At 36.2% G+C, this 22,124-nt stretch overlaps 1 protein-coding gene and 1 long non-coding RNA gene across 2 annotated transcripts in view; one reads left to right on the top strand and one right to left on the bottom strand.

Annotated features, from left to right (window-relative positions):
* Window positions 1-22,124, top strand: part of SEMA3A (semaphorin 3A) — a 329,677-nt gene that overhangs the window by 62,725 nt on the left and 244,828 nt on the right. Inside the window, exon 2 of the mRNA XM_066981865.1 lies at window positions 16,233-16,347. The gene's annotated coding sequence lies outside the window, so the exon portion shown is untranslated. The remainder of the gene's footprint in view (window positions 1-16,232; window positions 16,348-22,124) is intronic.
* Window positions 2,327-14,194, bottom strand: LOC106035521 (uncharacterized). Its single transcript, XR_010826324.1, has 4 exons — window positions 13,380-14,194; window positions 12,175-12,290; window positions 3,495-3,562; window positions 2,327-2,645 (listed from the first exon to the last, which is right to left on the bottom strand). It is a non-coding gene; the product is annotated as an uncharacterized lncRNA (long non-coding RNA).

The raw sequence follows: 22,124 nt of genomic DNA on the forward strand, positions 1-22,124 counted from the left end.
AATAGCTGAGACTTAAATATCAAACCTCAAATAGCTAAAATTTGAAGAGGTAAAACCAAGATACATGTCCATGGGACTGATGCATTCACTAAAGAGCTGCAAGTTGGTGGCACGAAGAGGGCAATAACAGCTATAAGAGGACTCCGTATATGTTGTATGTATAAGGTCAATATATCTTCCCTGTTCAGTACTGTTGCTTTTGGTCCATGAGTGCATGTAACATATCAAAATGCTGTACAGATAAAATGATTCAAACTTTCTGAGGGAATATGACTGCGATCACTTCTGTGCCCCTTTCTTTAAATCAGCATCTGTGACCCAGTTGCATAAGTAGTTTTTCTGGCCAGGATTGAAGACTCCTTCCTACTACCCCATTGTCATTTTTTTATGGAGCAGAGCCATTTAAGATGTGCTGTGTTTCTTTTTTCAAGAGTTAGGCCCAAAGCCTTTGACAAGTTTTGCATTTGCAATTGATTTGCTCCCTCCTGGGCTTGAGAATAACAAGCAATGGATAATATCGCAGGATCAGACATTTCATGATGAAATAATAAGGGTTGGATGAACTGACAGCTTTTCTCAATGTTCTAAAATGCTCATTAAGTTAGACATTGTTTTGATTTTTGAGTGAAAAACTCATTTGCAAGCACTATAGTCAGAAGAAAAAAGAATTGTGTGAGAGGGATAAGTATAGTCAGACTGTAGCATTATTATCCTGGAGCAGACGAAGGAACCTACCATCTCTCCCAGACAATACACAAAAGTGTTTTTTTTTTTTTAATGATAAAAGAAGCTCTTTTCTCTTAGACTCCAGCTGTTTTGTTGGACTCATGCTCTAGCAAATATCAGTTAAACTTTGTTCTCTCTTTCTGAAACAAAACTAAAGTTATTTTCAGTCTCAGTATTTCATAGTCTTTTGCAATGAAACAAACAAAAAACTGTAATGTCCCATGCATCAGTTGTGAAATGAAGACCCCATGGCACTTTTAGGAAGAATAGGTGAGTTAGTTCCAGTGCGGTTTTAACAATTATGTACTCTCTGGTTTGAACTGTCTTAACATTCATCTATAAAAATACTTTTCTTCACTGTCTTTAAAGTGCTGTGCTATGCTTCTGCTTGCTATTGAACTACTGCTGCCAATGCCAGACCAGCAGGAAATAAATGAGCAAAACTTTCTGAACAGAGCAGGCTGCTCAAAATAAATAAATAAATAAATAAATAAATAAATAAAATAAAATAAAATAAATCAGAACTTTTCAATTCTTTTTAGTTTATTCCCAAATTGCTTGTATAATATGTTTATAATGAAAGTATAAGGACTTTAGTATGAAGACCATCTGCTAGTTATGCATTAGAACTATTAACTAACTCTGGTTATGCATTAAAACTTTTTTTTTTTTTAGCATTTTTACCTCATTATCTACATTAGTTCTTTACAAAGGTAGGAGTTTTAAGAAATGACAGATCAGAACTGTTTCTGTAGTTCAGAAGTCTGTTCTCTCTTTTGGAGGGAAAAAAATCAGTCTGTTTCTAACAAAAGCCAAATTGAATATCTCTTATCTTAATCTAAATTAATTAGGTATCAGATACGGGTCAAAGTTCTGGGAGATGTACTCCAGCCTTCTGGTAGTGCCATTGTAATAGATCTATGGATCAGAACTATGAATAGGAATGGAGTCATTTGGAAATAATAATAATAATAATAGTAATAATAATAATAATAAAAGTTATTCCTTGCCAAAAGATAAAAACAAGCAGAAATTAGATTGTTGTTTAATTGAAAGTACAGAGGTATAACTCACGGTAAACCCAGGTTATTTCATTCAGTACTATATAGAATGCTTAATTTTCCTCCTTGTTAAATTGATTTTAAAACATAACGAAATTAAGTTTATTTTTCATTGTGTATCTCTCAGTTTCCTTGGATCAATAGCAAAAATGTATTATATAAATAATAAATGCATGATAGGTTAATCTGGTTACAAAGTAAACTGAGTGGAAGGAGTAGCTGGGTTAAACCCTTTCAGGAAATAATGTGGCCTGCATCATAGATGAAGTGGTAAACTCTACTGGAAGACACACACTGCAAATGTCCTTCTGCATTCCTTTTAAGGACACAGACTCCAGAGAATTTGTTATTACATCATTACAAGTCATATTTTATGTTTTAAATATTTATAATATTATTTTATTGAAGCTTAATCTTCAGTTAGGACACAATGACTTTTTTATATGCATCCATTTTCACAGCATTGCGTACACAGACTAGGCCTTCAGGGCAAGTTTTATTGTGCCAATGTAACATATGTTCCCAATAGGTAAGTGACACATGAAAGAAAATAATGTGATTTAATGTTTCAATTTTATTGCTTGCAATTTAACATATGGCAGTGAAGAAGATACAATCAATAAAGCTACATGAATGTGAAAGCATACAATAAAAGATACCTCAGAAGGAAGGTCTGATTTAAAGATTTATTGAATCTAACTAGTCAAATAATTCAACATAAAAATTGTATTTATGGTCTTGGTCTCATACTTTATTGGCAAGTTCCTAGTGAATGGTTAATCATTTTGTAAACTTCTTCCAAAAATCTTGTGCAAATTTTGCTCTTCACCCGTTTCTTCACCCATTTCCATTGCACTTCTATAAAGAAATCATAACCAAAATATTACTTTTTTTTTTTTTTAAATCTTCTGTATTTCACACACAGTATCCAGTAATATATCTTAAAACTTGTATCAGTTTTGGTCAAATACTGCCCCAAAAGCTGCAAAGCATGAAAAAAAAAAAAAAAAAAAAAAAAAAAAGAGAGATCCAAAAACAGAACTTTAAAAAGTTGGTTTTGGGTTTGTTTTTTTTTTTTTCAAACTAAGTGAACATTTTCTGAAAGTACTTAATACTTTGGGGAAAGCAAACTTTCATTTGATTTGGCAAAAATGTCCCATTTTACTGAAAAAGTACCATGAAAATCTGGAATTTTCCATTTCATTTGCTAAAAAAAAATAAGATAAGAATAAGAATAAGAATAAGAATAAGAATAAGAATAAGAATAAGAATAAGAATAAAAATAAAAATAAAAATAAAAATAAAAATAAAAATAAAAATAAAATCCTATTATTTTCCAAAATTAATGCTGTGAAGAGGTATTGCCATTTTAATGAAAAATATATATTTTCTATGAAACGACAGCTGTAAAAGAATTATGATGTCTTTAGTGCAAGGTCCCTAACAATTTACTAAGTAGTTCTGGAGCCAAAAACTTGTTGGGATTTGAAATACAATATTCAGAAACAAAATTTCAATTCCAAGCAGATGAATGTCTTATTTTGTAACTACTTACATGCAGTCAGTGTAATGAAGAACTAAAACTGGTGACCCAACGGATAAAAAAAATGTGAATTCTCAGGAAATTATTCAATCTCTGAAGTTCATGAAGTTTTATTCATTAGGACAAAAGAAAGAGAAATCTTGAATTGGTCTTCTTTAACTTACACAGAGCTTAGCTGTTGACTCTGAAAGGAGTAAGTTCTTTTCAGAAGCAGCTGAATGGCCACTATTTACTGCATATTAAGAGAAAAAAAAAAACACTATTACAGGAGTTGCATCTTCTTTAATATTCTATGTGACTAATTTGGTTACAGTGTTTGCTTTTATTGAATATATCCTAGTTGTCACGAGTAATTGTTAGGATAGGATAATTTGTAAGACAACATAAAACTTCACTGCAATTTGTTTTCACTTCTGTAATCAGCTTTTCCTTCAGGGAAGGAGACAGATTTTCAGATCCATTTTCTCTTTTATTTGTGTTATTAATCTTATTTTAGAATGTTTATATGAATGTTTGGTACCTACAGTGACCTTCATAGTCATGGAGGACACACCCAGGTAGTTCAATAAGCATAAGTTCAATAGAGATCCCTGAAGAAGCAGAGTTATACAAGAGAGTAGCGTTGTGCCAGTCACATTTACCAGGTTGAAGACAGCCTCAGGAATTGCCTCCCTGTCTAATATTGGGTTTTCCTCCATGAATCTTCCTCATTAGCATGTTCCTATCAGCTAGAAACTACCAAATTTCAACCTCACAGTAATGTAGACATTAGGCCAAAGAATACTTAAATCACTGCAGGGTCTTGACATATGTGGAACTTATATATGAAATAAGCGTTGAACAAGCATATATTATTTCAGTTTCTTCATGCATTGTGGAACCTGATTCTCATGAATATACTATTCCAGTTTCCTCATGCACTGTAGTATCTGAATCCATGAACGTATTCCATTATGATCCCTGATTGCCTGTAAATGCCTCTTCAGTGATTATGTTGAACACATGGTACCTATTTGCTTTGTTGTCACATTTTATGGATTGTGAAGCTCCTTAGGATATGGCTTGTAATAAAAGTTCTATTTAAGAGATGATTGTAATTTTATATGCATATATATAGAGAAAGAGAGAAAAGACACTTGTTAGATGTCATCTGCATTCATGTGTGCATTTCCTGTCATTATGACATGAAGGATTATCCAAAACATTTGTAAAACCTGTGGGAGAATGGTAAAACTGTCATGAATTTCCATGAGGTTCCTGTTGCAACATAGCACTTTCTGTCTTCTGGGCTGAGGTGACACAACGACTGTCAGGTTCATTCATCCTCTTCTGTCTTCTATCCTGCTTCGTTTACCTTTGCCTCAGTGGTGGGATACAGAATATGAAATAAGTTTGGCACCAAGAAAGAGGTGTCATATACACCTCCTATAAACTGATGCAGCTGGAGTACTAGACCCATAAAACTGTAGTGTAGGGGTGCCATATGGAAAAAAGATTCCATAATCTGTGAAGCATTTGATCCCCATTTAACTTGTCAATATATATCTTCTAAGCTTACCACTGAAGATGGAAATCCTTTGTAACACAGTACTCATACACTTCAGATGACCACAGAAGACTAGAGCAAAACTAATCAGATAAAAATAATTTATACTTCCCCAAGCAAGTGTCCAGTAGGTTTCTGTATAAATTCTATGTGACTTGTTTTCCATCATGACATACCTACATACATTCTCTAGGTAGCAAAATTCTCCAGCTACTGGCTAAAAATAAGTCCACGGTACCGTGGTAACTGCCTAACATTGCATAGAATGTTGCCTTTTGGAACTTAAAAAGCCACCAGCAAAAACTTCCTTACAGTGGTTCAGCCTTCCTTACAGCCTTCCTTAAAGTGATATAATTAAAGCAAAGACATCTGCTTATTTGTCATCAGAAAAGAACCTTCTCTGTCTCTCTTAGCATAATTAAATTGAAAGTCTTTCAGTACGTTATTGTGCTTACCCCTACGTGTCTTCAAACATTGCTTCCCAAAAAATTATGAGTTTGACTAAAAAACTGACCTGCCTTCACGTGCTAGCAACCTGAAAGACCAAATTTAAAGAAAGAGTTATTTCATTACAAACATCTGTACATGACGGGCCTTATAAGTTATATGAAGGAAACGGCTGAAAACTGAAGCCCTCAACAATTAAGTCACCAGCCCCAAAATGCTGACTGCCTGATAGCTGCTGAGAGTGCCCAGGCTGTCCAACCAAAAACCACCTCAGCTATTCACCCCATGTGACCAAAGCCACAACTATGGGAAACAGCTTTACAGAAATTCTTTTCAATACCCTCCCTTTTCCACAGCCCTTGCCAGCCTTCTGCACAGTAGGATCCCTGGAAACGAGCTCCAAACCCTCTCCTTCCTGACACATCCATGATGAACAGCTGCAACTCCTTAGGCACTGAATGCAGCTGCCTTGAGCTGTGCCATTGAAATAATCCAAAAAGACAGCAAAAATGGAAATACATTATTGAGTGTATGGTTAGTGGTCTTCATGCATCAGCTAGATGGGTGGCTTCCAATTCATGTTGCTGAGGCTGCTGGAAATCATGCAAGAAACACAAGTCTGGTTCTTTTTTTCAGTGTTTTAGTTAGTTCTGGAGTTATTTCTGGGTAAGGAGAAAGTGAAGAAGACCAAACACGATTCTAATGTTCCCTTCTCTTCCTTCTTGGCTAAATTCTTAATTTATATTATTACTAAGCTTTTACTGCCTTCAGGGGCACTCAGTCCACATCCAAGAGACCAGTTTTGTGGTCATGAATATAATGGTTCACTGCTGTTTGACGATATCTGAAGAAGTACAGATACAGAGAGTAGAAAAAGCTCATTAGCATGGATTTCTATTCAGGCTAATTAGTAGGCAGCTGAGAAGTAGGTTGTATTTAGCTGAGAAGACCACTTTATGAACATGATCCTGCACCTGAGTTAGCTTAAAGAGGACACTGCATTGTGTTGTTGATATATCCTAAATCAGGTTATGTTATGATTTGATTTACTGGTTAAGAAATACTTGAATTTAGTTATCATAATTTCCCTGCACTTAGCTAAGTGCTTAACAGCATATCTGGGCAGGCTTAAGCCTGTATGATGTTTTATGAAACTCCAAGTTGGCTGGGTGCTTCCTGTGAGGCCTACAGCAATTCCTACCACCAACATTGCAAGGAAATAAAAGACAACTGTGTGGAAAAAAAAAAAAAAAAAAAAAAGATAAAAGTTATTTGTAAAAAACAGTGCCCCACAGTGTTCTATTCATGGCACAAAATGATCCATCTGGGAAACCTTTGCATGATTATTGCTTGAAAACATTCTTCTTATCTGATCAAGTGTTTCTTAGGAATTTCTTCATAGACTGGGGTCATGAGACTGTTTCAGAAAGACATGATGCTGCCTGGTGCTGAGAACTGCATTCCCTGTCCAGAAAAATGTTTGGCTCTAAGCAAGTTGGCAGCTCCTTTATTAACATATGTGAATGGTATCATGATTTCAGAAGTTAAGCAAGGGCTTAAACAATTTTGTTTTGTGTTGCTTTCCTATTTCTATGAAGCCGGCAGAAGTTTTCAGCGTATTTTCTACAGCTTATTTTACACTTTCCTCTGTTCCTGGCAAGAGCTTGTGACTCTTGTAGTTCCAATTTCCTCTTGAAATTCATGAAGTATAAAATATCACACTGTATATAGTTAATTTGCTTTTCACTTGCTAAAATGCCTACTCCTAAGAAAACCTTATAAGTTATTCTCTAGCAGGCTTAAGTGGGAATAGGCCAGCAGCCTCCCAGCTTAAAACTGGCAGTGAAAAGAAGAAAAAAAAAAAAAAAAAGAAAAAAAGAATCTAGTGTCATTTTTTTGAGAATGTAGGTACTTCCACAGTGTACCTACACTTTTCTTCCTAAGAAATCGGCACTGGGAAATAAGAAGGCAACAGATATATATATATATATATATATATGTATAAATATATATAAAATATATATATTTTTTTTTTTCATTTAGAAAGTTTTCATGAGGGAAATAGAAGGAGACTATATGTGACGTATTGGTATATACTGCAATTTTTTTGTTAAATCTGGGCAAATGTAGAGTTCACATTGGAAAATTAATAAATTTTAATTTCAGTTATCTAGGGAAAGTACTCTTTCTTTGTTCTGTCTCCACTATGCTATTAGCTTTTCATCTACACCAAATGATAGTAGTTACCAAACAATGCAGTAAATTAAAATAGACCCTTCATCTCCCCTCATCTCTAGAACAAATTATTACAGAACTAAGTTTGGGCAACCAGGCTTTCTTCAGGATCGGTATGGCAGAATCAAAAACCTATGAAGTTCATTGATGTGCACTGACTTTTTACAAATAGACATGCACAGTGAATATGAAAACTACATTTAAATTTATCAGGGTACTGTGAACCTGTGTTTCAGCCTGGTAGTGAACACTGGATTCAGGCACAGGCTCATATACTTCATTAAGAAACCTGTAATTCTGCTTGTTAAGCTGAAAGCAAGTAAAAAATGTATTTGCTACATCTGGGTTGCAAGATGAAAGCATATGATTCATGATTAACTATGCATCTGTCTTCGATAGGAGACAACAAGCAATAACTTGTTCTCACCGTATATAGCACCTTCCAGATGAGAAATGCACAGTGGTCTGCAAATTCAGGGCATTTTCGTAACACTTCAAAGAGTTATTTCTTTCTTGAGAGATATTATTATCTCTATTTTACAGCTGAAAAAAATGGAGGAATGACTAGCTACAGTCAATCTTTTCAGCCATTAGTTCCATAAATAATTCCTGCTTGTGTGTCTTAAAGTTTTATTCTGGCACCTGTCAGAGTAATATCCAAGCTCCTCCTATATTAACTCAAGATGTTGGATGTATTTCAGCTTAACATCTATAATTAGTGCCTAAATAAGTAGAATTCAAGTCATCTGCGGTTGTTCATCATTAAGCAATCAGGACACAGTTTAAAGCACTTACATTTACATTTAGAAATCTTCTGATAGAAATGTAAGTGAAAGAGGGAAGTTCTGGGAGTGGCTTACAATGTCTGAGCCTGCAACCGTCAAGTACAAGGTCATTCTTTCTTTTGAAAGAAAGGATGCAACAGTATGTAGAATTATACAGGAAAATGAATGGAGTATTAGGAATGTTTGCAAGTGATTTCAAAAAAAAAATTAAAATTTGTTATCCAGTATCTATTTTGTTCTCCATTTTGGTAGGGAACATGGTGAATGAAAAAGCAAAATCAATTTTGACATTACACTGAACACTAAAATTCTATTTATCAATTCTTCTTGCTACTTGCTACTGATTAAAGGAACTAACAATATATTGCACTTTGAAATGGAACACTTGACTACTGGAACCATACAGTGGAATCCAAGGTGCTCATACAGATAATAATCCCTAACAGCTACCTAACATTTTTTTATCTTGCAATAGTTATCAAAGAAAAAGTAAATTTTTGAGGTTCCAAGGGGTAGTTTGGTAACGTAAATTGCTCCAAGCCAATTCTGTAAATATATTATTAGTGAAATCCCATGAATACTTTCACAAAGACGTGTGTGTTGGTGATGTAGATAAAAATACCTCTTGTTCTACTAATTAAAATCAGTAGCTAAGCCTTGCTAATCCACCTGAATTATCATATCAGCGTGTTGCTACTAGTTTCCTGTTTTGTTCGTTTGCTTTGCTTTGTTGTTTTTGTTTGGTGGTAGGTTTTGTTTGTTTGTTTTGGAAGATGTGATACATGGCAAACGCTTTTTAATACATTTCATGGAACCATAGAAATGCTAATTAGAAAGAAATCCTGGATGTGTCTAGTCCAGCTTCCTGCTCAAAGTGGGACTGTTGCCAACACTAACCTTATGGCGAGGGGGTTTTTTTTGCCCCTGAAAGTTTAATCTGAGACTCTTAAACTGCAATTTCTGTTGCTTGCCCCTTTCTTTGCTGTTTACTACTACCAAGAAGTGTCTGGCTCTTCTGTCAGTGTAACTTCCATTCATCTCCTGACCAAGAAGTGTCTCGCTCTTCTGTCAGTGTAACTTCCATTCATCTCCTGTTGTTTCTGTTGTTGAGCCTACTGCTGGGGCTGTAAAACTGTTGAGTCTTTCTTTTACTGAATGTAGTACTATCACAGCATTTAAAAGAAAATATCCCTTTCCCACCAATTAAGTTATAAACATGATTGAATATACTTTTGAATGAACATGAAGTACATACACATAAAATTCTTTTAGATTTGTGTAATATATATCTTTCTGACAATATTGAAAGTACATTTAATTTTAACCTGAAGTAGTCATTTTCTTCTTGCTTATGGTGATGTCAGAATTGTAAGTTTTCATTCATATCCTTCTTTCATATATATATTAGAATTGAAAACTATATACGCATGTAAATATGCACACATAAACATGTATATGCTCATTCCATATGCAGTGCAGACGTACCACAGTTCAAAATATTTTAGTCAGGAAGCAACTGAAGAATGGGATCTGTATATTTTTTTCCTCTGACAAGGTTGCTTCTCTGGCCTGTGCAAACTTTTGGCTTCGAAGTCACCCATGGAAACATTTAAGTATTTGTGACTACAGTGGGAATCATTTTCCTCTGGGCAAACAGATTTTTTGACTAGAGATGGACATCAGCCATGCAGATCAGATCCAAAGAAGGATTTGAGGAGACTGAAACTTCCACTTAGTGCATGTTGGATCCAGAATTTTAATTTAACCCATTACAAAGATAGGGACTGTATATGAAATACATGTACTGATCCATCTGGATGTTATTTGCATCTGTGATTTAGTTAAGGGTCTCATTTACATTTTATATTTGAATTCAAGAAACTCTTTAAAACACTCAGCTAAGTACCATTGGGATGGAGAAATCATTCCACAAGAATAGTCTAAAAAGTTACTGAAGCAAAATTGTAAAATGAATTAAGATTGTTCATGGCATTACAGAGAAAAGTTTTTTGAAAATGAGAAAAAAAATATCAGAACAAAAGCTAGTTACGAAATACGATGCAGAGCATACTTTCTAGGTATGGCAAAAAAAATTGAAATCTTTAGGTCCTAAAACACACATTTATTTCTTGAAATAAGACTAAGCTTTTCTTACAAGTTCCTCCCCTTTTCCCCCCAGCTTTGTTTTTTGTTTGTTGGTTTGTTTTTGTTTTGTACATGAATGCAAAACATCTAATTTTTTGTTTATTCATGGGGACAGTAAAGATCTTTGTTGTTGTTGCACAAAACCAGATATCATTGGAAGTTATAAAAATATTCTTTTCTGGAGTCCAGAGGCTACTTTATTAAATGCTGATGCAGGGAAAAATATATAAGGAGAATCATTTTAACATATATAAGGATTTATTCCACTATAGAGGAGGAGGATGATAATATACCTACCCTCTCAACAGCAGAGTTTACTTTTCTTCAGCATCATAAAGAAGATTAATAATTTTATTCCCATTTTACAGAGGGAGTATTTAACTCCAAGAAAAACAAGTCCTAATTACATTACAGAAATTGTCTATAGTCTTGAGATTAAATATAACCATATCATATATGCCATGAGATAAAATATATTGTTAGCATTGTTCTTTAATCTTGCTTATTCTTAGACACTGTCAGTAAAAAGACAGTAAAAGCCACATTTGCAATATTATTTACTGCTGCAATAAAAGGTAGTAGTTAATTCCTGGGAAAAAAAATAGTTTTAAAGGATAATAGTATAAATCTAGGAGTGGCCTCAAGTATATGACAATCATGTGACATAACATGACAGTACCTAATAATACTGTAATTGCTCTAAGACAAAAGAACAACTTGTGGTTTGCAGTGGCAGGCTTATGTCTTGCAAAGGTCCTTGGAGTGACTCATGAAATCCTATAGAAAACCCAGACTAAATGTTTAATTTAAAACCCAGAAGTTGTTTTTTTTTATATATATATTTTTTATTTTGTTAAATATAAAATGTCTGTGTATATCTACTATGCACATCCCATGCTCCGTCAGTCCAGTGGATGTTACTCATGCCAATAGCAGCACATTTTAGCATGTAGTGTGAGTTGTCCATTGATCTCCAGATTCTGAGATTAAAGATGCTGCCTACATAGATGGATATCCTTACTTACAGCTATTATATTAGATTTACACTATAAATTGTTGAGTATAATAATATGATTGCAAAAGTTTTTATAATCTCAACATTAACATTGGAACTGTTCCATAGGGTTATTTTTTGTGGGGACAGACAACTATTTAAAAGGAACTAAGATTATAATTTAAGCAGGATCATTCATAAATTACGACGATTACATGGTAGATACTGCACCAACTCAGACCAAAATGAGCAGGGTACCCTAGGGGTCAGTACCAGGTCCAGTCCTGTTTAACATCTTCATTAATGATCTGGATGATGGGGTAGAGTGCACCATCAATAAATTCACAGATGACATAAAGTAGGGGGTGTGACTCACTCACCAAAGGGCTGTGCTGCCATCCATACCTCAACAGGCTGTAGAGAGGGGCTGACAAAAATCTCATGAAGTTTAACGAGAAGTGCAGAGTCCTGCACCTGGGGTGGAACAACCCCAGGCACCAGTACATGCTGGGGCCACAAGCTCTTCAGAAAAGGACTTAGGAGTACTGGTGGGCACCAAGTTGAACGTGAGTCAGCAATGTGCCTTTGCCGCTAAGAAGGTTAACAGCATTCTTGATTGCATTAGGCAGAGTATTGTCAGCAAGTTAGTGGAGGTGATCTTTCACCTCTTCTCAGTGCTGATAAGGCCATACCTGAAGTGTCCAGTTCCGGGTCCTCCAGTACAGGAGACATGGACATACTGGAAAGAGTCCAACATAAGGCCACTAAGATGATCAGGGGACTGAAGCAACTCTCCTACGAAGACATGCTGAAAGAATTGGGACCATTCAGCCTGAAGAACAGGAGGCTTAGGGGGATCTTATCGATGTCTATAAATGCCTGAAGGGAAGGTGCCAAGAATATGCAGCCAGGTTCTTTTCAGTGTTGTCCAGTCACAGGACAAGAGGCTATGGGCTCAAACTGGTACACAGGAGGTTCAATCTAAACGTCTGTAAGCACTTCCTTACTATGGGGCTGACTAAGCACTGCAACAGTTTGACCAGAGATGTTGTGGAGGCTCCCTCACTGTAGATCTTCAGAAGCCATCTGGATCTGCGTGGTGGTTTTACCCAGCTGGACAGCTGAACTCCACCCACAACCACTCTCTCATTCCCCCTCCTAAAAGGGAAAGGGGGATAAAATATCATAAAAGGGGCTCAAGGGTTGAGATACGGACAGGGAGATCACTCAACAATTATCATGATGGGCAAAACAGACTCAGTGTAGGGAAATTAGAGAAATTTATTGCCTATTACTAACAAGCTAGAGAAGTGAGAAACAATAAAAACAAACTGAAAACGTCTTCCCCCCATCCACCCTCTTCCACCTCCTCCCCCTGAGTGGCACAGGGGAATGGGGGTATGGGGGCTGTGGTCTGTTTACAGCACTTTGTCTCTGCAGCTCCTTTTCGGTCACTCCCTGCCCCTGCTCCATGTGGGGTCCCTCCCACAGGATGCCGTCCTTCCCAAACTGAGCCTGCGGGGGCTGCCCACAGGCAGCAGCCCTTCAAGAACTGCTCCAACATGGTTCCATACCATGGGAGCAAACTGCTCCAGCACGGGTCCCCCACGGGCGGCAGCTCCCCCCAGACCCCCTGCTCCTGCGTGGGCTCCTCTCCATAGGCTGCAGTTCTGGCCTGGGGCCTGCTCCTGTGGGGGCTCTCCATGGGCCGCAGCCTCCTCCAGGCCACATCCCCCTGCTCCACCGGGGGCTCCTCCACAGGCTGCAGTGTGGAGATCTGCTCCATGTGGGACCCATGGGCTGCAGGGGGACCTGCTCTACCAGGGGCCTCTCCACAGGCCGCAGGGGGAACGCTGCTCTATGCCTGGGGTACCTCCTGCCCTCCTGCTGCACTCACCTTGGTGGCTGCAGGGCTGGTTCTCACTCCTCACTCTCCCAGCTGATGTTGTGCAGCAGTGTTTTTTCCCTTTCTTAAATATGCTGTCACAGAGGCGCAAATAATGTCATTCACTGGCTTTGCTCTGGACAGTGACAGGTCCCTTTGGAGCTGGCCCCCTTATCTAGCATGGGGCAGCTTCTGGATTCTTCTCACAGAAGCCACCCCTGCAGCCCCCAATACCAAAACCTTGCCACGTAAACCCACTACAACGTGGCACTGGGCAACCTGCTCTGGATGTCCCTGCAGAGCAGGGGGTTAGACCAGATGACCTCCAGAGGTCCCTTCCAACCTCAATCAGTTTATGATTCTGTGATTCTTTGAAAAAGACAGTTTCTTCTCCAAACATATAGAAATCTAAATACAAGAAATAATATAGAGATGGGAGTCTTCAAGGGAACAATTAATAAATACTAATTAGCACTATGACCAGTAGTTCAGAAAATACTGTTTGCATACATAACAGCATTTTTTTGTGAGTTCTGGGCTATGAAGTTACTTGCTGTCTGAAAACATCAGTAAATAATATTTATTAGCAGGAGCCATGCCTGCTAATTACCACACTTTATCTTATCTGTGATATATCTGAGATAAATATATAGAAATATAATATTTAATCAATACATACCTCAGCACAAAGTGAGAAATTAATTTCTCTCTCTTTTTTTTTTTTTTTTTGTATGTGTGTCTTCTATACTGTCTTTATCCTAGTGTTCACTTAAAATTTCAAATACTGGCGTGGGTATTTTCAAGAGAGGGCAGTGACGTTTATAAAACTGGGGAAAAAAAAAAAAAAACTACTTCAAAATCCTTGAAATAGATAGAGGGAGCACCTGTAAATAAAAAATAAATATTTAATCTGGGTGTCTATAAGAGTAAGATCATGCCATGAAAATAAATTAAATGGAACATGGAAAAATAGATATTGATTTAAATATTGATAAAAATACAGATAGGCATATATTGTTATAAAGTCTGGTCAGGGATAATTTCAAGAATGGCTTGACTTTTAAAAATTAATTTTGTTGTTTTGCCAAGATCAATAAGTCCTTGAGTATGTATGACTCTTATTTAATAATAACAGTAAAAAAAAACTATGGCATCTAACTTTTATAAGTACTTGCAGTCCAACTTTGTGACCTTTCCTTCACTTCCAATGCATTTATCTTCTAAGGTGATTTCTGGCTTTTGTCTCGTAACTCATTTTATACCAATTTTAATTTTTGTCATGCCTAAATGTACTGGCGCATAACAGATGGATTTCCTCTTGCATAACTTAGAAGTGATTCAGTTCTATAGGTTTGTCTTTGCGTACTAGCTATATAGCAGAGCAAGGAGATTATCTAAATGTTTATGACATTCACTCCAGTAAGCTTTTATGTAGTGAACAGAGTTAGGAAATACAGGGGAAAACTGCAGACAAAAGCAATGGCCAAACACTTTATTTCCCTGTTACATACTACATCCAATGGGTTAAATTCATGAAAGATCACTGTGTGCAGAAAGGATGTTGCATCATTATCTGATTGAATTCCCACCAGAAATAATGTCAATATGAAGAGGAATGTAGGGAAGAATAAGTTAGAAAAGCCAGAGATGAAGTCATCCCCTCCTTCAGACATTTCATGGAGACAGTGAAGAAAGAAGAGCAGTTGTTGCAGGAGCCTTCTGATAATAATAATAAGAGACAGGTACCTCTAGAAGGGGGTTGAGGTGGACTGAGTAAGTGTCTGTGTCTGTTCACTGGATACAGAAATTTCTTTGGAAGACAAGGGCATCTATATTAGGCTAAGTTGAAGGTTCAGTGCTTTGTGACATGCATCACAAAGCATATGTTTCATATGGGTCTATTGCATGAGGAGTAGGAAATACTGGTCTGGCCTGGGAATAGAAGTAATTCTTCCGTATAGTATCAGCAGATTATCAAGAAATAAATAAAAGATGTTCATTATTTTATTGCAGGATATTTTTACAAATAAATTAAATTATTTAATATGGCATGTTGCATCCTGCAAAATGTTCTTGCTTAGAACTGGTAGGACAGGGTCTCAGGGAAGATTTGTTTTAGTACGTCAGAAAGTCTGAGGGCTCAAAGGCTTGAAGTGAAGGTCTGTAATATTTTTTGAAGGAACTTCTGTGTTGGACAGTGTGTTCCTCTCCATCAACTGGTTACTACATATTCTGAGGGGTCTGCAATTGAGTGAGAGAAGGACACGTTCTCAGCTTGTGTAGCTGGCACAGCTATGCTGCAGTGACACCGATTCAGAGTGACCTTGGAGAAACTGAACACAAACATAAATTTTAGGAGTGTCTGAGTGGGAGTAGGGTGTTTCACTGCACTCACCCTCTATATTTTAAGTGATAGAGCTGAAAACACTCAAAAAAAAAAAAAAAAAAAAAAAGAACCACAATATTCAAATACTTCAGTAAAGATTTAGATTTCCTGGGGTTTATTTCCAGCTGTTAGACCAACAAACTCCTACTGGCCTGTGAGCTAAAGCAATAAAAACAGCACTTACACAACAGGCAGACGTTAGGTACTGATGCTTATTTCTTCCATTATACTTCAAATGCAATCATTCCAGGCACAAACAAGCTACCTGAATTGTAGTTGTCTGCATTTAGTAACAATAGTCTTATCTCAATATTTTACAGGTAGTTGCGCCCACATACAGCTGCTGTTATGGCTCTTGACTGACAGCTTGCTTCAGAGTTTAATGTTCTTCTAAGGCCCCATGACTCAAAGGACCACAAGTAAACTGAGATCTTTTCACAGGGCTCCTTGAAATCTGAATATCTGACCTTCATTTCCAGGTTGCTGATGAGGATTTCTTCACCTTCCTGTGCCACACAGGGTGCATCCACCCTCTGACTACACTCACTTCCAGTCCACAGGTGGCTGTCAAGACTGAGCTGTGTATATTACAGGGTAAGGTGCATAGAGATGCTCTTCCTTCTTTTTTTTTTTTTTTCTTTTCTTTTTCCATGGGGAGAGAAAGAAATTACCTAGGTGTGTAGTTCTCAGCCTTTGCAGAGAGGGAAGGACAGCATGTAAGATCATCTAAAAACAGGGCTGCCGTCAGATCCATCCATTGCCAGAGCATGTCAGTAAGGATTATTCAGTCTTAGTGCAGTAGTTTGCACAGCTGCTTGGACAAACCATCTTCCTACCTATGGCTTTTGGGGAGTTGTGGAGAACTCCAGTAGGGAAAATAAACATCTATGGCATTCATTGAGGAAGTGTGCCTGTTGGTTAAATTCTCCTGATCTGTGTTGAGCTTTGATTTCAGCCTTGATCAGTTGGCTCTGACAGTTTGTGTAGTAGACTGAGAAGCTGATTTTGTTAGGATTCTTCTTCTGGGAAACCTCAGCCCCAGCTGAGATGACATTAGCATCTGAAAACTAATTTTAAAAATCCAAAGTAAGAGAGATTACCCAACTCACTTGCAATAGTGAAGCTCACAATAAAAATGTTTCTTCGTGCAGTGCTTGTATTGCTGGACTATTTTGCCAGCGGCTTTTCAGCCCCAGAAGTCATTTATGCCTAAAAGTGTATTTGTTGCATAAAAAAAGGTCAGAAAACAGTTATTATTTACTGTGTGTCAGCACACAGACCTACATTACACTTCATTTTAATATTCCATTTCTGGTGAATGGGGAAAGAAGTTGATTAAGCATGTTAGGGAGATGCAGTAGAAATACCGGTTCTTCTTGTGTTTCAACCAATAACAGGTTTCAGTAGGGAAAGGTGAATTAAGTCAATCAGCTGTTTACTTTCTGATTCCTTCAGGAGATAGTAAAATGCTACTGTGTGTTAGTGGTTAAGAAGCCAGAGAGTTTGGTATTCAAACAATATCAGCATAAAGAACAAGTGGGCCAAGAACCAGACATTGTAGTTTGTTTCCTTATTTTTATATTATCTCTTCTTCTTTGACAACTGCATAGCTACACCCAGAAAAGCAGTAATTATATCCAGAACCCATAGAGGTCCCTCATAACATGAAAATGTTGTGACATCATAGTCCTTGGTTAAGGAAATTATAATGATGGCAAAGATTAAAGCCACAGTGTAAGACAGGCAAGGGAAGAGAAGAGCCTCAGAGGAGAGATACTTGCTCAAAAAAGCATGAAGCCTTTCTGTTTTGAGAGAAAAAATTGTTGAAAGGTAAGTCACCTTGATTTTACAATGCTTCTTTGCATGGGGGTGTTGTTGCAAATATTTTTCTGTTGGTGTAGTTTTAAAACCACTCATGGGTAAGGTAAAAGAGAGGAAATAATGAGAAACAAATTCAGTGGAAAAACAAGTGTTGATGGTGTGACTAGGCAATGAAGTAAATTTATGAACTGATTTGATCATGGATATTAGCACCTCCTTTCCTTTAAGTGTGAGTCAGGGTGAACATAAACATCACAGCTATGTGGAAAAATGTATTACTGTGGAAAAAAAAAAAAAAAAGATGACTTTTTTTGAAAAAACTTTTTTTAAAATTGTTTTGATATTTTCTAAGCAAAAAAAAAGTATTTGAAATAGTTGGGTCTTTACTATTCAGAATAAGAGAAGAAATGTATGAGCGCTAAAAACACTGTGACACAAATTTCTAACTGCAGTGCTATTAAGATATTAGAGATATTATTTTTATTACGATACCAGTGAACCATGATCCACTGTTATGAACTGTACTGTGATAAGACAAAAGCAGGTTTTGACTCAAATTTTACTATTTTTTTAACATTCTTGGGTTGACATTGAAAATACTGTTCTTTACAAAACTCGAAGCAGTCTAACATTTTCACAGGCAAATACACATCCTTTTGGCCTTTCCTATCAAAAAGAAAGACAAAATGAGGAAACACTAGATTGTCTAAGAGAAACATTTCTCAAACATTTCACATCTAGAAATGACATGATGTGACTGTTATTCTAATAGATTATACATAGATTATGTATTCACTTTGCCTTTCAGTTTTAAATAAATTTAATTCAGTAGAATTCAAACACTGGTGACCACTGATCATTTTGTTATCAGTTCTTCTGTCAAATCTTAGCTTTTCTTTGTTGCAGCCATGTGTTCACTCCTTTGTGCAATATAACAATCTCATTTTTGTAAGTTCATTGGAGCTGGCAGATAACTAAGAGAGCTTGAATTCCAAAGCAGAGTCAAAATTTACTTTATACCCATGACTAATGTCAAATCTGAACTCTATCTAATAGAAATATTGAGTAACCTCATGTTGATCTTTTTCTGATGCCAACTATGGCTAGCTATAATAGCTGAGGTCAGATCACTATCCCTGATGTATATATCCTATATATCCTCCTCCTACAGAGTTTTCTTTAGTAAAGAGCTATAGTGAGGAAGAACCCCACATCTGGTTCAGGCTGGCCTGGTACAATGAAGTTAAAAAACATTATACACACCCTGTCATTTAAAAGTCTTTGACTCATGTCTGCAGGAATTCAACAGAGCTTAATTATTAAATTGGTGAATTTTTTTGTTGTTTGTTTGTTTTTCAATATGCTTTTAATCTATTTATATATTCTAAGGTTTTGTTAATCAACCAATTTTTAAAGCATAAAAAGTAGATAGGCATGTGGGTAGCAGAACATGCAACCAAAAATTTTTAGACATTATCTTAAACTGTGTAAGGACTTCCCCCAAACTGTGTTCTTAGAAAGAGAACAAGCAGACGCAGCTATGACTAGGTTTTTCTTCATGAGAGCAGAAAATTGCATGATGTAAATATTGTTTTTATTGTACAGATCTGCTGTAACGAAGAAAAATGCATGCAATATTACATTTTCTCTACTATAAAATGAAAAAAAAAAAGTTACTATAAAAAAGTCTAATCCCTAGCCTGTGTTGTATAAACCTAAAGCAATGGTAATCGACCTTGATGCGTGACTAAGGCACACATCTGTCTATATGATTTATGACAGAACACAATCAGAGAATAAACTCTATTCTTTTTTTACAAAAAGAAATACAGTTCCCTGTAAGATGATATTTTGCTCTACAGTGAAGCATAGCACTTCTTGTTTTCATATTTTCTTTTTCATTAGGCTTTCTAAGAGCTATACATCTACATGATTTGGTTTCTTAGCAGTCATTATAGAAATCCTTATCACCCTCTCCTGTGCAGAGGATCAGAGTTATTCATGATGTCAGAGAAATGGTTTAATCTGTTTTACTTCTTATGAAGGAACAAAAGTCTTCCTAATAATAATAATCATCATCATCATCATCATCATCATTTTAAATAAACATCAAGGAAATTGTCTTTTTTCTTTTTTTTTTCTTTTTTTATTTCTGTACAACAAATGAGTGTGTATAAATAGAGCAAAATTTATTTTTTAAATGAACTTTAATCTTCAACAACACATTTCTAATGGATAATAAGAACTTCTACTTCCTGTCTATTTCATAAAATTTCCTATGAAATACCAGCTGTAGTCAAGAGATATAGTGAAGACAGTATGAGCAGTTTCACTACTGGAAGTCAATGGAGACTATCTAATTAACATCAACTACTGAATAATCACTTTTCCTTGATATAGATACAGGTTGTGTTCAAAGCTGTAACCTTTTAGGTGAGTCTTCATATTTCTTTCTCCAAAGGGTGTGTTTATAAGCACGATATTACTTGAGTCAAAACAGAAGGTCTTGAAAGGTTTGCACTAAAGTCAATGACAAGATTTCCACTGACTTCAAGTGTATATTGCTAGGTTATTTAAGACTTGATGTTTTCAGATGGCCTGGAGCCTTTATTACTGCATTTCAATGAAGGTCAAGGTTACTGAACACCAATTATGTGTTCTAATGTGCAGGGTATGACAGAGCTTGGTAGCAGAATATTTTACTGAATTAAAAACAAACAAACAAACAAACAAAACACTCATTGAAGACCTTAAAATAGTCGATCTTTTCCCCACTGTTGGTCTTTGTTTACACAGTTGTAATGAATCACTTTCAAAGGTATATCTCACCAAGTCAGTTTATGCTACTGGTGCTGGCTGGACCTGCCAAACTAGCTGGCAAGAAGTATTACATAAGAGACTTCTGTGTAAAATTTCTGGATCCCTGCCTCAGGGAGGAAGCAAACTGTGCTTATGTATTTCTCACATTTAATGACCTTCACAGAAGGAAATCGCATGTCCTGTGACATCTATCTGCAGGAAAGCTGACTTAATAAAGAAAAGGAAGGTGAGAACCTTTTGCTCATGAGTGAGAACACAGAAGTCAATTAGTAATTTTACAGTCATGCCAAAGTTATGTAGTGATGTTTATGCAACAGTCTATTTAGATGGGCCTAGAGGAAGTTCAACAAGAAACAAGAGTAGGAGGCATGGGAGATGGATTCATTCACGGCCTTTGCTTAAAGTCAAATACCTTATAGAATTACCTTATGTTAATCTACAGTTATATCTGCTACTGCATCTCCGTCACTCATCCTGGAACCTTAATCACATGGTGATCAGAAATGTCATAAACAATTTTGCATATGGAAGAAATGTAGCTACTCCATTTCATGGAATTTTGTTGGGAAGGTATAAACCAAAAGAGATCAAACAGAATATTTATAATGATAAATGATTTGTCTAATTACAGAATAAAACAAATGTTAAAAGACCTGAGTAGAGCCAATAAAAGATACCAGTTGAGAAACTAGTCTCTATTGTTAAAATCTGCAATATGCACTAGCAGAAGGTTTTTACTATTTTTTTCTTCCAAATTACAGTATTTGCCAGGGTATTCAAATAGAGTGAAATTCATACCAGGATGACAAGATAACTCTGTCATTCGTGCCATTATTTCTCTCCCAAATAGCAGAAAATATAATCTCTACATCTTAAAACCATCTGAAACGGATATATATATATATATATATGCATAGGAAAGATATAGACAAAGGCAGTGGTACATAGATGAAAGAAGACAAAAGAAAATAATTTTAAAATATGGAACAGACAAAGGATACCTGATAATGCAAAGTACTAAAATGATCAAGTGTAAGTCTGGGCTCCTGTTAATGCCAGAATGATTTAATATCAAATATCTTGGAGACCTCTTCTCAAGGGTAAAAGCATGTTCCAAAACCTATTACATTTAATTTAGTATTTGCTGATACAAGAATCTTTCAGTTATTCCCCACCTTCATAGATTCTTGCTTCAGCCAGTACAGGGAACAAAACTTACCATTATGTTTTCTTCAGAGCGGATTTCAGAAATTTACAGTATTTTCCCACATCAGCCTGGGGAGAACACAATATATGTCCCATTGGATTCAAACTCAGCATCTTACTCTCAAGCCTTTGGACCCCAAAGGTCACCCTCAGTTACTTTTTTTTTTTTTTCTAATGCCACTAGCGTGTAAAACTCTGATTTTATTTTCTTAGAAGACCACCCATTAGGTTTTCCCCTTCACTTTTCCAAAGCTGTTTCTCATTGGGAATAATGTGTTTGCCCTTATATGTACCAGCCAGGAAAGGCTTTCATTAATAAGTCCAGTACTGAAAATGTCTGTGTTCATTTTCACAAATAATTTCAAAGACAGTGAAATGTTGCTACATCTCTTTCCCTGTTGGTGGTATTCCAAAATGTTAAGCACACACAATAATATGTGTAATATAGCTTCTGATAGTGTTTATGACAACTGGAGACAATTAAACCCAACTGACAAGAATTGGATGTACTTCATCCAAACACA

Source organism: Anser cygnoides, chromosome 1, assembly GCF_040182565.1.
Source record: "Anser cygnoides isolate HZ-2024a breed goose chromosome 1, Taihu_goose_T2T_genome, whole genome shotgun sequence".
NCBI classification, from domain to species: Eukaryota; Metazoa; Chordata; class Aves; order Anseriformes; family Anatidae; genus Anser; species Anser cygnoides.